This window comes from Cavia porcellus, unplaced genomic scaffold, assembly GCF_034190915.1.
Source record: "Cavia porcellus strain 051 isolate PalLab524CR breed Dunkin Hartley unplaced genomic scaffold, mCavPor4.1 scaffold_13, whole genome shotgun sequence".
NCBI lineage: Eukaryota > Metazoa > Chordata > Mammalia > Rodentia > Caviidae > Cavia > Cavia porcellus.
Window position 1 is genome coordinate 47,868,986 of NW_026947496.1, and position 16,462 is coordinate 47,885,447.

General features: G+C 36.3%; 1 protein-coding gene across 5 annotated transcripts in view; it reads right to left on the reverse strand.

Moving 5' to 3' along the window:
* Tasor2 (transcription activation suppressor family member 2) overlaps positions 1-12,582 on the reverse strand; it is a 75,593-nt gene extending 63,011 nt beyond the window's left edge. For 3 of the 5 annotated variants that reach the window (XM_063260181.1, XM_063260180.1, XM_063260176.1), the window contains exon 1: positions 12,367-12,581. The gene's annotated coding sequence lies outside the window, so the exon portion shown is untranslated. Of the gene's footprint in view, positions 1-12,153; positions 12,299-12,366 lie in introns of those variants that run through there. The other 2 variants (XM_063260178.1, XM_063260179.1) reach the window with 2 other exon arrangements.
* Positions 12,583-16,462: the final 3,880 nt, after the last annotated feature.

Genomic DNA, 16,462 nt, shown 5'->3' on the forward strand with positions numbered 1-16,462 from the left:
AGTATATGATTATGCTATACTTGGTATCAGTCATCACATTCATATGCATACAATTTCACATATGTTTACCACAAAAAAATTTAGACACACTGCCATATATTTAGGTGATAATTTTTCTGTCAGTCATCCAACTAAACAAAATATACTTTTTGTAGGATGATATTTTTTTTCTCAGATAGAACGCAATTATAGTGACTAATCTCTTCAAACACTATAAATGATGAAACAGTTTGTCATTAAAAACATTCACTTTTTTTCTAAGAAAAACAAAAAAGCTATTAGAGAAAAGAAACAAATCACCTGTAAAGGAACACCCATCAGAATTACAGCATACTTCTCAGCAAAACACTCAAGTTAAGGAGAACTTGAAGTATTTCAAGCCCTAAAAGAAAACAACTTCCAACCCAGATTGATGTACTCTACAAAACTATCTTTCAAAACTCATGGAGAACGTGTCCCATAAGTTCCAGTGTGTTGTATTGGTCTTATCATTTAATTGTAGAAACTATCTAATACCTTTAATTTCACGTGAAATTAATTTTACCCTCCATGATAAAAAAAACACTTGAGGAAATTCAGGTACACTAAGCAGCACTCCAAAATGTTCTATAGGACATTCTTGAAGGAGATACTAAGGAACACAACACCAGAAACCCCAAAAGAATGAATCAAAAGGCAAAGTGAACAATTAAATTGAGGGGGGGAAAAAGAGGAACCAACATCAAGAAAATAAAATTAAAGGATAAGCCAACACGTATCAGTCATAATAACAATCAATGTAAACAGTCTCAATTCACCAATCCAAAGAAACAAACCAGCAGAATGGGTAAAGAAGCAAGATCCAACAATATGCTGCATATAAGAAACACATTTAATTGAAAAGAAATCCATAGACTATAGGTCAAAAGATGGAAAACAATAGTCCACGTTACAAGAACTGGAAAAAAGCAGGAGTGGCTATTTTATTTGCAGATAAAATGGATTTCAAGCCAGGACAGGTTAACAGACATAAAAAAGGTCAATAAACCCTTGGAAAGGGAACAATACAAGAAGAGGAGGAAACTATCATATATGCACCAAATAGCAGTGTACCCATCTACATAAAACAAGTATTAACAGACATGAAATATCAAATAAGCACTAATACAACTGTTTGGGGAAACTCAATATCTACTGTAACAGGCAGACAGATCAGTTGGACAAAAAGTCAGCAACAAAGTACCAGAACTCAACCAAATGTTTGCACAAACAGACTTTATAGGTGTCTACAGAGTATTCTACCTCATGGCACCAGAACACTCATTCTCAGTTGCACATGGGACAATCTCCACAACAGATCACATCCTAGATCACTGAAAATACTTCAGTAAATGCAAAGGATCTGAAATTATCCCGTGCATATTATCAGACCATAGTGCAGTGACATTGGAAATAAATGGCAAAAGAAATCACAAGAACTTCATATACTCATCAAAATTAAAAGCACCTTCCTGAACACTCATGGGTCACACGTGAAATTAAAGGTATTAGATAGTTTCTACAATTAAATGATAAGACCAATACAACACACTGGAACTTATGGGACACAATGAAAGTAGTCCTACAAGGGAAATTTAGTGATGAATTCCCACATCAGAAAAACAGAAGGAGCTCAAATAACCTAATGGTGAACCTCAAGCTTCTAGGAAATGACAAACAAGTCAAGCCTAAAGCTCATACAAGGGAGGAAATTATAAAGATCAGAGTAGAAATTAATGCAATGGAGACTAAGGAAATAATACAGTGAATCAAAGAGCTGGTTCTTTATTTTTTTTATTTAAAAAGGAAAAAAAGAAAGGAAATAAAAAAACAAAGCAGTAAAAGGGTACAAATAATACAGAATTTCAAGAAAAAAATACAGTAAGAGATCACTAGTTAATAGGTTACATATTGTCATCTTAGAAACAGTTGTCCAAATTATAAAATTAAAGCATATAAAGTGTACATTCATACAATGAGATTGCAGACAGTGCCATTCAATGATCTAACAAAAAGAGCTGGTTCTTTGAAAGATTAAATAAAATTGACAGATCTTTAGCCAATCTTATCAAAAAAGAAAAGACTCCAATCCATGCAATTTAGGATGAAAGGGTAAAATCATAACAGATCCTGCAGAAATCCAGAAGATCATCAATATCTACTTTAAGAACCTATATTCTAGTAAGATGGAAAACACAGAAGACATAGACAAATTCCTGGATGCATATGAATTATCAAAGCTGAATCAAGAAATAAAAATTATAAGTAAACCAACGTCAGTCAATGAAACTGAAGATGTAATTAAAAACCCACCAACAAAGAAAAGCCCTGATGGATTCACTGCTGAATTATACAAGAAACTTAGGGAAGACTTAATGCTACTGCATCTCAAGCTTTGTAATAAAACTGAATGGGAAATAATAGTACCAAATTCATTCTTAGAAGCAAGCACTACTATAATACCAAAACTTGAGCAGGATGCAAACAAAATAAAATAAAATGAGAGAGAGAGAGAGAGAGAGAGAGAGAGAGAGAGAGAGAGAGAGAGAGCGCAACAGAGAGCGAGAGAGAGAGACCACTACAGGCTAATCTCCTTAATGAACAGAGAAACAAAAACCCTCAAGACAGTACTGGTAAACAGAATGCAGCAAGTCATCAAGATTATGAACCATGACCGATGAGGATTCATCTCAGGGATGCAGAGATGGTTCGACACACACATACAAATCAATAAATGTAATGCACCATACTGACAAAGGCAAGGACAAAATTCACATGATCATGCAGAAAAAGAGTCTGACAAAGTCCAACACCCAAGTGTGATAAAAACCCTCTATAACAAACCAAAAGCCAACATCATAATAAATGGATAAAATCTAAACGCTTTCACTCTAAAATCAGGAACAACACAAAGATGTCCACTATCACCACTCTTATTCAATACAGTTCTTGTAACATTAGCCAGAGCAATCAGACAAGAGAAATCAATAAAAGAAACTAGGATACAAAAAGAAGCTGTTAAATTACCATCATTTGTGTTAACACGATACTCTACATAGACAACTGCAAAAACTCTACCAAAAGATTTCTAGCTTTAATAACCAAAGTAGCTGTATGCAAAGTCAATACTCAAAAATCAACAGCATTTCTGTATAACAAACTCACTGAGAGAATTAGAGAAACCACATCTTTCATAATAGCATACGAAAAAATGAAATACCTAGGAATCACTCTAATGAAGGAAGTAGAAGACCCCAAAATTGAAAACTACAGTACCCTGAAAAATGAAATCCAAGAGGCTATCAGTAAATGGAATGATATCCCTTGTTGGTGGGCTGGAAGCAATAACATAGTGAAAATGGGTATACTTCAAAATTGTTATACAGATTCAATGCAATTCCAATCAAAATTCTATTAACATATCTCACAGAATTAGAGAAAACAATCCTAAAAATCATTTGGAACTAGACGAAATCTAGACTAGCAAAAGCAATTCTGGGCAACAAAGGCAAGGAAAGGGGCATCACAACACTTGATTTGACATTATACTTCAAAGCTACTGTGATAAAAACAGCACGGTACTGGTTTAAGAAAAAAGACCTGAAGATGGATGTAAATAGTAGAAACAACACTAAGCACTCTCAATTACTTTATCTTTGACAAAGAAACAAACAACCTCACTAGAAGAAAGCCTCTTTAATAAATGGTGGTGGAAAAACTGGCTTTCCACATGCCGGAGATTAAAACTAGATCCATATCTTTCACCATGCGCTAAACTAAAATCAAAATGAATCAAAGTTCTAAATATTAAAACAGAACACTAAGTTGGCTGTAAGACAGAATACACAGAACTCTTGAAGACACAGCTGTAGGGAAAGACTTTCTGAACAAACCACTATAGTACAGAAAATATCACAAAGAATCAACAACAGGGATCTCATCTTATTAAAAGGTTTTGCACAGCAAACAAGAAACCCCAAGTGAAATGATAACCTACAATGTGAGAAAAAATTTTATGAGCTGCCCCTCAGACAAAGGAGTAATATCTAGAGTATATAAAGAGCTCAAAAAATCAAACCCTCAAAATTTAAAGACTCAATCTAAAAATGGGCATCTGCAATGAATACACTCCTCAGATGAACAAGCAGAAACACCAAGAAAATACGTGAAATTGAACATCACTGGTTATTTGAGATGAATAAGCTAAAACCACAGCACTCTGGAAGCTGTTGCCCATGTGATCTGTGTTTGAGGCCAGCCTGGTCTACAAAGGGAGCTCAAGCCAGCCTGAACCTCATAGCAAAACCCTGTCTTTAAAAAAACAAGTAAAAAATTCAACCAATAACAAATGTTGGCAGGGCTGTGGGGAAAAAGGAATTTTTTTCCACTGCTGGTAGGCATGTAGATTAGTTCAAGCACTGTGGAAATCAATGTGGAGATTCCTCAGAAAACTGAAACTAGAGGTTCCTTGTGACCCAGCTACCTTCTTGGTATCTTTCCAAAAGAATTAAGAATTAAAAGCTTCATACCACAATGATAATTACACCCCATATTTAAAGCAGCACAGTTTGTAATGGCCAACTCTTGAAAACAGCCCAAATTCCTATCAGTTGATGGATTGGTAATGAAGATATGTTATTTTTATACAATGGAATATTACTCTACCATAAAGATGGATAAGCTTGAGATACTTCTAGCTAAATGGATGCACCAACTATACACAAGTGAAATAAATCAGACACACATGTTCAAATATTGTATGGTTTCTCTGGTATGAGAAATTGAAAGTGTAAATAAGGACCAAAATGTAGGATATTGAGAAACTGCAAGAAAATGTTCAACTCAGAAGGGAAAATAGGGAGTGGGGTGATGGAGGAAAGAGGGGCCAAGAGAAAAAGAATAGAGGGAAAAGATGAAAACAGAGCTTCTATAAATAGAGAGGGGAGGAGAAGCGATAGGAAGGTGAGAGGAATGGGGAAAAAAGAAGGCAGGTCACCACAGGTACAAACTCCCTATGATGAACATTATCATTATGTATATTTAAAATGTACCAATAAAATAATAAGTTAATAAGGGACATTTGGCAGAAAGAAAAACATTACAAAAGAGAAGCACTGAGCATTTATAACAAGCTTTAAAGAACATAGACCACAATTTCAGGTATGGTCATCTTCTACATAACATTTATCAGTATCTGACATTTTTCTTGTTTGTCCATCTTCCTACCCTTAGAATATGAGCTTCATGAATGTGGAGCATTATCTTTTTCAATGCTGCACTCTCACTGCTCAGAGCAATGGCAGGGAGACCTGGGGCTGGCTTCTCCTCACTTCACAGTGTGTGCAGGAGAGGGCTGTGCCTCTGCCCAGCCAGCTCCCGCTTAGGCCCCTTCTGGTTGGCAGAGGTCAGCAAGCCAGGGCCAAACCCCCAGGCAGGCAGGGGAAGGCCCCTCAGGAGGGCTCAGGCAAAGTCAGCACAGTTTGAAAGTCAATGAGGCCAGCCAGGGTACCACCTCAGTATCTGTGGATCTCACCCTGTAGAGCCATGGCTTGGAGGCCTGGCAGCCCCCACATAATGGCTGGTGCTGCAGAGGACTGCCAAGAGCTCAGGGTCATGAGATGAAAAAAATGCAGTCACAGTTTTGAGGACCATACTGCAAGCTCTATGCCCCTCAGCTGGGGATTTCTGGGATGTCCCACTAATATTGCTAGGAGAATGGTTTCAGTGTTATTTTATAAGCATCACCCCAAGATCCAATATTCCCCTCTGCTATTGAAGACTGAATTCTTTAAAAAAAAATTCTCCTCCCAGGAAAGGCTCTTATGAAGTCATTAAGCTGTCCATGCTGGTCTCCAACTTGCAATCCTTCTGCCTCATCCCCTCAGAGGGCTGGGATTGTAGGCATATATCACCACTTCGGCCAAGATCCAATTTCTTAAGCATCCTGCCTGTAGCTACTCAGTACAAAAAGGATGTTGGATTGCAAATCCCACAATGAATGTGATATCCATGCTCTTTTCATGGTACTGACTTAAAATCACTATTTTCTACTGTCTTTATGTATCCATGCAGGCTACCATTTCACAGTTTTATTTTGAATTTACAAAAAATAAAAGACTTCAATATGGTTTTGAGTACCTCAGATACCTTCAAGAGAGACTGCTAACAGCTGAGTACTGAAATAGGGCTGTGTACTCTTTTATCCCACTAAATAATGAAGCTCTAATAAAACTCACCAAATCAAATGGGCATGGGAGGTAAACTACCTGGCCCCGATTCAAGTGCATTTTTACTTCTGACTCATTAACACTATGTTTTAATTAAACAGCCTAAGATAGCCCAATGCATTCCCTAGATGAAAATCTAATTAATAGGTACATGAATCGCCATTATTGCATTATTATACATAATATAAACAGGATAATTTGAACTCATATAGCAGATTATTCAAATTTATAAAGAATTACATCAGTGACATGCCATTTCAAATAGCAAATTTAGTTAGGGTATTTTAGTTTATCTTAGTAGAGAAACACGTTTAATTTTATTTTTATTATTATTACTATTTTTATGGTGCTGGGAATAGAACCCAGGTACATGCAAGACAAGAACTCTACCACTGAGCTATAGATCCAGCCCTACAAATGTCTTTTTAAAAAAAACTAACATATTTTGTAGATTATAGCTACTGAATAAAATGAATTATACCTATATACTATGATTTTTTCATGTACCTACAACTTGCTTATTTTTGGCTTAATATTCAAATTCTAAAGACTGTTTTAATATTTTCAAAATCCAATGTACTGTAAAAAAATTTCTGACTATTAAACTGATGTTTATAATCCTAGATTTATCAATTTTCTTAATATGTTGTGCAAAAAAAGGCCAACAAATTCTTTGCAGACCATTTTCTTTCCATTCAAGATTTTATTTCTATTACATTTATTTTTATACTTTTTATATTAAAGATTTTTACTGGAATCGTGTCAAATTTATAAGGTGATTTTGAAAGAAAAATTACTAACCATTGTTCTGACTTATCAAACTGGGTGTATGAATTTTCTTTCACATTAAACTATCAACCTTCAGTAAAATGATTGCATCAAACTCATTACATTTTTAAAAATATTATTCTATGGTTTTGTCCCTTTTATTAGAAAATCCTAAGAATAAACTGTCCTCAGTAGCAATTACATTTTAAGACCCATCTTTGGATTCCTATATTATGATGATGGAACAAAGATAATTTTTTATTGCTACTACTCTAATTATATCCCATCTCAAATGGTGTTGGGCACAGATAAATATGAGATGTTCACATGAGTGAAGCAGGTGTCTCAACTGAACAACCTAGGCTTCAGGAGTTCAGATCTTTTTTTTTTTTTAATTTTTATTTTGAAAGTATACAACAGAACAAGTCAGAATAAAGCCAACTAAGATCATACAGTGAAATTGGTACAGAACTTCACAGCAGGTTACCGGGATAACAGTAATAGGTATTACAGTATATTTTGTTATCTTTGTAATAGTTGTTCTTTCAATCCCGTATATCAAAATGAGATGAAATATAGAACACTATAGAACTTATCAAAACAGAATATTGAATAGAGCAGTACCATTAATCAGAAAAGAGCAAAACAGTAATAAAAATATTTGCCTTCAAAGAAATGGTAGAAGGAAACCCCCCTTATTTGCTATGGTCAGCCTCCCAGGAGATGCTCAGATTTCTGGTTCCCACTTGCTAATGGGCAGGGAGGAGGAGGAGGAGGATATGGGAAGTGTGATAATTGACTCTAGGCCATGTAGCAGTAGGTTCACTATTGCTAAGCAGGGAGGCAGAATGGTCATTTGTTTTCACAGTGTCCTCAGTTCCAACATGGTGTGGATCTCAGGAGACACTGCTGTCTCCCCCTGGAAGGGCTGCAGTCTGCTACCCTGCCTCCGCTTACCAGGGAGGGGAGGTGCTGGCTTGGCTTCCCAGAGTCCTAAGTTCCAACATGGCGTGGATCTCAGGAGACACTGCTAGTTCTCCCCCTGGAAGGGCTGCAGTCAGGAGTTCGGGTCTTAAATGCTCCTTCTCCTAATGAGGGAGCAGGTGTACAGCAAAGGTTCTAAACTGGTTCTATTTCACAGTGCCAATAGAAAATACACAATCAGCAAGGGATTTAGTTTTCTAATTAAATATTATTAACTCTTATTAAAAGAAACCAGAAAAGTACATCCCAAACACATCTCTTATGATAAAAGCAAAATTAAAAAAAGAACACAATTTAAAAATAAATGCAATCAAGTTAACCAATAAAAACAAAGGATTTTTTAAAAAAGACTAATAAGAAGTAAGTTATCTTTTAGGAAGTAAAACCTAGAAAAATGGAAAACATAATAGTGGAAACAAGAGGATATAAACACAAATACAGAGAAAATATTTCTAAGTAATAAAGTATCTGAGACAATTTACACCAATACATTTGAAAATTATAAAAATATCTTTTACCTATTTTGGTCTAAATGGAAAAAACATTTAAATAAATCAGTAATGAAGAAAAAACAAAGACTAGTCAAGTTCACAGAGCAACAGACTAAAAAAAAAAAAATCCAATAATCCTTTTACTATAGTTAAAAAACTGGTACACTCACACAGGAAAAACTGTGTGCCCTATATACTTATTTGTGAATTTCTGGGGCATACAGATATGTAGAGAACAAATATGGTATAGTAAAAAATAGGGTAAGGAAGAATATAAAAATACATATATACTCAAAGCACTAAAAGGAAAACAAAGTACTAAAGAGAAACAAGAAAGGTGGGGAATGAATTGGATAGGTACAGGGAAGAAACTTAAAATTTATCAACTTGTATATAATGAGTTTAAAAATTTCTACAAATTAGGGGAAAAAGCATCCAAAAGAAAAAGTATAAAATATATAATGAAATACAAAAGGAAAGAGTGAACTTGCCAAAAACATAAAATGATACTCAATTTGTCTTAGGCAGAGAAATGCAGTTTATTATCACAATAGCATATTATTTTACTATCAACATGCTAGCAAAATTTTAAAAGTTGGACAATATTACATATAGGGAAAACAGAGAGGTTTTACTCACTGTTGCTGAAAGTTAATAAGAACTACCATTTTGGAAATGTCAGCATTTATTACCCTTTCAGTGGACCCAGTAATTCCACTACCAATATGCCAGTGAAAGTACTGATTATATGCACTTGGAGCTATGTACAAAAATGTTTACAGCACCATTATTTATAACAACCTAATAATGGAAATAATCAACCTAAATAGAGAATGTAATTTTTACAGTAGATTATACTTCAATGCAAATGAACAAACTATACAGCAAAGGTTCACAAAGAAAATGCTAATATATGTGATTTTTTTAATGTTATGTAATGGAATGTGTCATGATTTAGAAAATCTACATAATTCAATGAACCAATATTTTACAAAAGATCAATAAAGAGCAAAAGAACAATTTGAAGGGCAAGACAGACCTTGGATCGTAATGTAACAGAATATGAGAAGTTAATTTATGGTTTCAAATCCTACTTTGCAGCTAATGTTTAAGAAACTGTTAGTATAAAAAGTGAGAAATAGCAACATAACTACCAATAAAGGTTATTGAAAATACTTTTTCCAACTACTTAGTTAAGTGTGGCCACATTTTTGCCCCTATCTTCAGCCAAAACAACATACTGCAACAGATTGAACCCCAAAGTAGAACTTTAGTGATTAAAAGAGACATTAAAGGTCCTTATAAAACTGTAAAACAAAGTCATTTTTGTCACTAATATTTTGGAGTGGATAATTACATAATGGCTTTTTAAAATGTGCCAATAAATGTAAGTATATACAGTATACTTAAAATTGGTAAGTTCTACCATGTAATATGATATTTATCAGTAGAATAATCCACATAAATGCAAGATCTTCAGGTCCTCAATAATTTTCAAAAATGTAAAGAAATCTTGAGACCAAAAAGTTTCTAAACTGCTGAACCATAGGCATGTGCTTCAACATAGGTGACTCTCAGAAACAACGTTTAACAAAAATAATTCACAGCATACACAGGATGATTCTAGTTGAAGTGCCAAAACAGGTGAAAATAAACAACACACTGATTAATGTGTATCAGTGATAAAATTGTACAAAGAAGGTAAGAGAATAACAATAATAACATAAAATTAATAATACCCCATGGTGATGGGGTAAAGAATATTTTCCTTAGAGATATGCTTTTTTAATAGAGTACAAAAAAAGAATGCATATACCTATTTCAACCTATTACCTTATTTCACAAAAAATTTAAAGGTACAGAAAGAAATATCTATTCTTCAAAACTCAAAAGAATGTCTCATCTTATCAAATTAATCTATAAACTCAATGCAATCATAAAATTTCAACAAGATTTTCTATGTAACTTGAAAACACAGTTCTAAATTTCATCCAGGAGAAAAATGCAAACGAACCAAAGCATTTTTCAAAAGAAAGTACCAAAATATACATTACGGGTAAAATATTTACAAAATACAGTGTTAGCAAATAGAAGTTGAAAATCACAATCATCTGAGGGTATTTAGCACATTATCCAGCATTTTCCTAAAGACTCACTTCTACAGAAATACTGTCATGGGCACCGAAAGCATGTTTATGATAGAAAAAAATTCGCTGCAGCATTGTTATAAGAAATCTTGAAAATAAGGGTTGAGGATATAGCTTAGCAACGTAAGTACCTGCCCAGCAAGCACGAGGTCGTGAGTTCAATCCATGAAAAACAAAAAACAAACAAACAAAAAAACGGGCTTCTCTAAGAAACCTTGAAAATAAACATCCACCAAAAGAGAAAAGAAAAATATATGCAATAGTTAACAAATAGTAGGCAAGTTTTTAGGCACTTTTCAGATTTTAATTCATTTGTTTGGGCCAGAGGAGATATGATGGATCTCTTTCTAAAGAGAATTAATTATATTTAGGCAAATGCAATGAACACATATTTAAAAACCTGTACTTCCTTGATAATTACAATAATTGGACAACTTAATCACATTTTTTTCCTGCCTTATGGTAATTATTGATGTTGTGGAACTGAATGCTACAAGGCAGTTTTCCGACAGACGAGTATTCTTATGAAGGAACATTTGCTTTGTTATAAACCATCTAGGTAGGATTACCACCAGCATCAGATTCACAAATAACAACTATTGAACAATCCCCGCTTTCCCTTTTAATGCTTTCTCAAGAGAATACTGCAGGTCCCCAGATCACTCATATTATTATACAGCAAGACAATGTACTTGTACAACACTTAAATTGAGCAAACATTTTCATTAACTTTATTCTAATTTTACCTGATTAAGAGAAACAGAAAAATAATGTTTTATTCAAATTTATGGATTTCGAACTGACAAGTTAAGATTAACAGAAATGCGAAAATTTCAAATTACCTTCATGTTTTGAGGTTCATTAGCCATTTTTTACCAAAAGTACTGGTTGGTGCTGTCTTTGTACAAATTGCTGGGTTGCCCGGACCAACTAACTTACTGAAATGTTTGTCATACATTACTCAGTTTGCTGCCAAGTGACCTTCCCTATGAGTAGACTTACTTTACTTTTCAAAAGGTCGCACAATGACCTGTTCTCTGCAAAAAGAAATGTGTGTACCGGGCTTAAGAACGCTTAGGAACTGATTTTCTAACGAGTCCAGTTCCAACAAGGAAACATATCCCTGAAGAGGATGAAGCTGCACTCCGGCAGGAGAAGCAAAGAAAAATTTAAACTGTTACGTGTTTTCTGCCTCAAAATGAGGAAAGACGAATTTCGAAGCCCTGTACAGATCTGCACTACGGTTAAAACTTCGATACTGGCGAAACTTAGACTGTAGAACGTAGAACCCTCTAAGGAACCACCAAACAGAAAGGACAGGGAGCCACGCCTCCCCTCCCACCACCTTGGGAGAGCGGCGAACAGCTGGGAAGCACGTACGCCTGCACCCCGACGCGGCTGCGAAGCCCCGGGCGCCCCTACAAGCAGAGCAGCTCCGAGGTGCGCTCAGCCTGGGCACCGGCTTGCTCCCTCGCAGTGTACGCGTCCAGGACGCCCCGGCACTGGAGGGGAGTTTACCTGTCACTACGGACTGCAGATTGCCGCGCAGTTGCTTCCCTTGCTCTTCCAGGCTGCGGGCTTTTCATTCCCCGACTAGGCGGCCAGGTGGCAATTAAGTGCCTAAGACAGGCGCCGTCGGGGCCTCCCCGGCGGCAGCCCCTCCCCGCGACACCCCCTCCCTAGCGAACGCCGCGCTGCACGCCTCGCGCCCGGCCCTGCATCCCATCTCACCTTAGAGACCCAGGCGACAAAGAGCCAGAGACGCACAGCTGCCAGAACGAACGTGTCTACTTTTTTGCCGCCTACCGCTGGCAACCGGAAGTAAAACCTCGCGGCCAAAGTAGGGAAAAAAAGTGCGTGAGGGGGAAGGGCAGAAAAGAAAGAAAGTGAAAACTGAACGGCGGGGTCCCCCAGGAGACACCAATCACGAGAGAGAACCCATTGCGCAGGCGCGAGCCTCCATTGACATCCACGCGGCGCTCACTTTTTCTCACAGCGCAGGCGCGAGGTCACAGCCCACTCGTAGTGCGCTGAGGAGCCCTGCACCTGAGACTTCTCGCGGGACTGACACTCGGCCGGAAGTGGAAGATGCTTACAGGAAGAGGCGGGTGATTGTGGCGTGTCGTAATGTTGCGGAGTTGGTGTGTCTTTCGTTTTTCCTGCTGTGAGTTCCTTCTCCTTAGGTGCCAGGACATCTTCTGAGTTTGGTCTGGCTCAAAAGCAACGTTTCCGAAATTTCGCTCTTGCATTACTTATTTATTTATTTTTATTTAAAGAAAAAAGACAAAGCAAAAAGATAGAAGTAATACAGAATTTCAAAGAAAAATATTAACATTAAGAGATTACTAGTTGATAAATTACGTGTTGACCTCTTTCATTTATTAAAAGCTAGTTCTGTTAGTATCTGCTAAAACAGCTTTATGTGGAGAGCACGAAGGTGACCATAAATAACATTCCAAGTCTGTACTTAAATGGGATAAACATCAGTGAGATAACTAAGGACAGCTACTACAGAGATCATGCATCGCATTGGGAATGTTAAAAAGGTTTAAGACACAGAAGTGGGGTTTGTCTCTGTGCCCAGGTGCGGTACTAGACTGATAGCACAGTTCTGAACAAGTTTGACAAGAACCTTTCCTATAATAGAATTTATCCTAGAGGTGCGTAACAAACACCATCACAATAAAATAGATGTTCGGGTAATATATGCTGTTAAACTGGAAGTAAGTAGATGGGGGTTGGGGCTTGAGGCAGTGCAGAAGGGGCAGAACTACAAGATCTCAATGAAAAGTGGACATTAAAGGTCAGAACCCAAAGACTGAACAAACCAGAATCTGGGGCGCATGCTTGTAATCCCAGTGCTTGGGAGGCTAATGGAGGATCTCAACAAGTTTGAGGCCAGCTTGGACAACAGCACACACAAAACTAATGAAGTTTTGAAAACTGGAGGAAGAACTTTACAAGCGGAAGGCGAACCAAGTGTGAAAGCCCAGAGAAAAAGTGAAACTGAAATCTGAAATCTGGTTAAGACATGAATTTTGCTGTAATAGTAGAAAATGAAATAGAGCTGTATGACATGTGTATGTAACCAGTTTGTAAAGTTTCATGATTTACAGCAAATATTCATAAAACCACCAACCACTACTTCCAGACCATGTTGAAATTTAGTTGCCATTGCAATAGTATTAAGAGGTGGGATCTTTAAAACTTGGTTAGATCATTAGGGCTCTTGTCTCATAAAGGGGTTAATGTCATTATTGCATGGAATAGATTACTTATGACAGGAGAATTCCTAATAAAAGGATGCAGTTTGGCTTGATTTTCACACTCTTTGTGGATGCTTGCTTGCCTGCCCCTCTATTAAATTGTAAGGCAGCATAAAGATCCTCACCAGATGCAACCACTGGATGTTGGATTTTCGTAGACTCCATAACCATAAACCAAATAAACTTTTTAATTGTTTTTTAGTTTCCCAGTCTGTGGTATTCTTTTATAGCAGCAGAAAATAGACAAAGATACCACCCTTTCCTACACCAAACCTAATCACTAATTCGTACATAGTGGTAATCTCTTACATTCAAAAACAGGCTTGACACCTAAATATGCATCCTAGAACTTTATCATTTACTTGCTTATGAGTTGAACTCTAAATAGTTCTCTATTATGAATCTCGTGTTTTTGGGTGTTCCTGTTATTTCACTGTTATTGCTGTATATGTAGTTGTGGTATAGTTTGTTTTGCCTCTGATGAACATTTGGATTGTTTCCAGTTCTTTGTTATTATGAATGCTGCTACTGAACTTTCTTGCTCATGTCTCCTCATGCCCATGTGCAGTTCTTTTGTTGGGTGTATAAGTGGAGTAGTAGAATGCTGAACATGATAATTTGGATTTTTGTTTCTGTAGTATTTGTAACCCCTACACTATTGGCCTTCTTTGCTGATATTGGGCCTGTTTAAGTAAATTATTTTGGTTGAAAGAATATCAGACATTATACAAGAGTCTTAGTGTATTTGTGTAGTTTGATTTGGCTTGTTCTGAAGTAATTCACATGAGGAGAACATGTCTCATGTAACAGTTTCCCTTTCAGCCTTGATCTCCAGAGCAAATCTTTGTGGAGCTGATGTGATGCCAACTTACAGCCCAACTCATGTTAGATTAACAGAACTCTAGATTTCCTGAAGATTGATGAGCCTGAGAATTAGTGCTGTTATAAGCCACTGAACATGGGGCAGTTTATTTTGCAGCATTATATAGGCAATAAGGAAGGCATATGTTCAAGTTTAGTAGATAAGGAAAAACTTTTTGAAAGTTAGATTTATCAAGTTTCAGTCAGGGTTTACTAGAGGAAACAGGTATAACAACACATGATATACAATTGTATAAGAAATTACAAGATTGGCTTACAGTGGTCAGCCACACAGTAGAATGAGGGAGCGTGCGGAGGGTGTCTGCATGCTAGAGGCCGAAGAGTCTGGCCCAAGGGCTAGAGCTTGCTGCAGTGTCCTGTGCAAATCTGTATCAGAAGGTTGATGGGTCTATGATGGAGGGCTGGAGAGTCTACAACAAAGGTTGAAGAGTCCCAGGCAGAGCCAGTCTGCCAGAAGCCAGGAGATGACGACGTCCAGCTGAAAATGACTGGAACTCCTCACAAGAAGCAGCAATCAGTCCCTCCTCTCTTGTCTATTTTATGTATACAAGATGTTCCAAACTAGGGACCCTAGCCCCCTGCTCACCTTTTCAAATGCTCAACCACTTAGTTAAGCTTTTAGACTTCTCAACTTGACACAACATATAAACTGTAACACAAGTTAAACTTCCACAAGCAGTATATAGGGATTCTAGTTCTTTTACATATTTGATAACACTTTATAATATAGCTACATAGAGAGTACATTACAGTTTGAATTTGCATTGGCTACAACTTTGGCTTTTTCAAATGGATTTTGGTGTGTCTATGGTTTCTTTGTTGTTGTTTTTGGGTTTTTTTGTACCGGGGATCAAACTCACAATCTTGCACTTGCCAGGCACTCGCTTACACCGCTGAGCTATATCCCCAGCTTGTCTAAGTTTTTGAATTTGTGTATAAATTATAGAATAATTTATCATTTTTCTCACCTCAAAAAATGATGGGATTTTGTTTGGCATTGTGGTATTTATTTTAGTCTGGGGAAGAATTAACCTTTATAGTGTCTCGTCAAGTCCATGAGGCCTTAGAAATATAGGTCTTTAAAAATTTAAGCAATATTTACAATTTTCAGTGCACAGGTCTTCCATCCATGCTATTTATTTATTTATATTTTTAATTTCTTTATTGATGCTGTTCTTAATGGTTCTTAGACAAGGGTTTTTAATATATAATACCAATTTTTCATATTAATCTTAGATCTTGCAATTTACTAAACTCATATCTAGGAGTTGTTTGTGTTTGCAATTTTAGGCTTTTATAAGACAAATCATTAGCATTAAGGCTTCTGATAAAATGTTGAATATAAGTGGTAGGATCAAACAACCTTGTCTTAACCTCAATCTAAGGGGAAAACATTTACTTTCTCACTATTAAGCATAATATTAGCTTTGGTGAGTTAAGATACTAAGTGCATTTTTCTTTTTGTTTAAGAATATTGTGTGACTTGTACTATTATAAAATGTTTCTAGATAGAGAAAAAATGAATTGTTCTAAGTATGTGAAGTTGTGGATGTTATTTGATTACAGTAATCATTTCATAATGTATATGTGTCTCAAAACATACTTTTAAATATTATCAATATGTCAATTGTATTCAATAAAATGTAAACAAATAGTAATAAAACATGCAATTTTTAAAA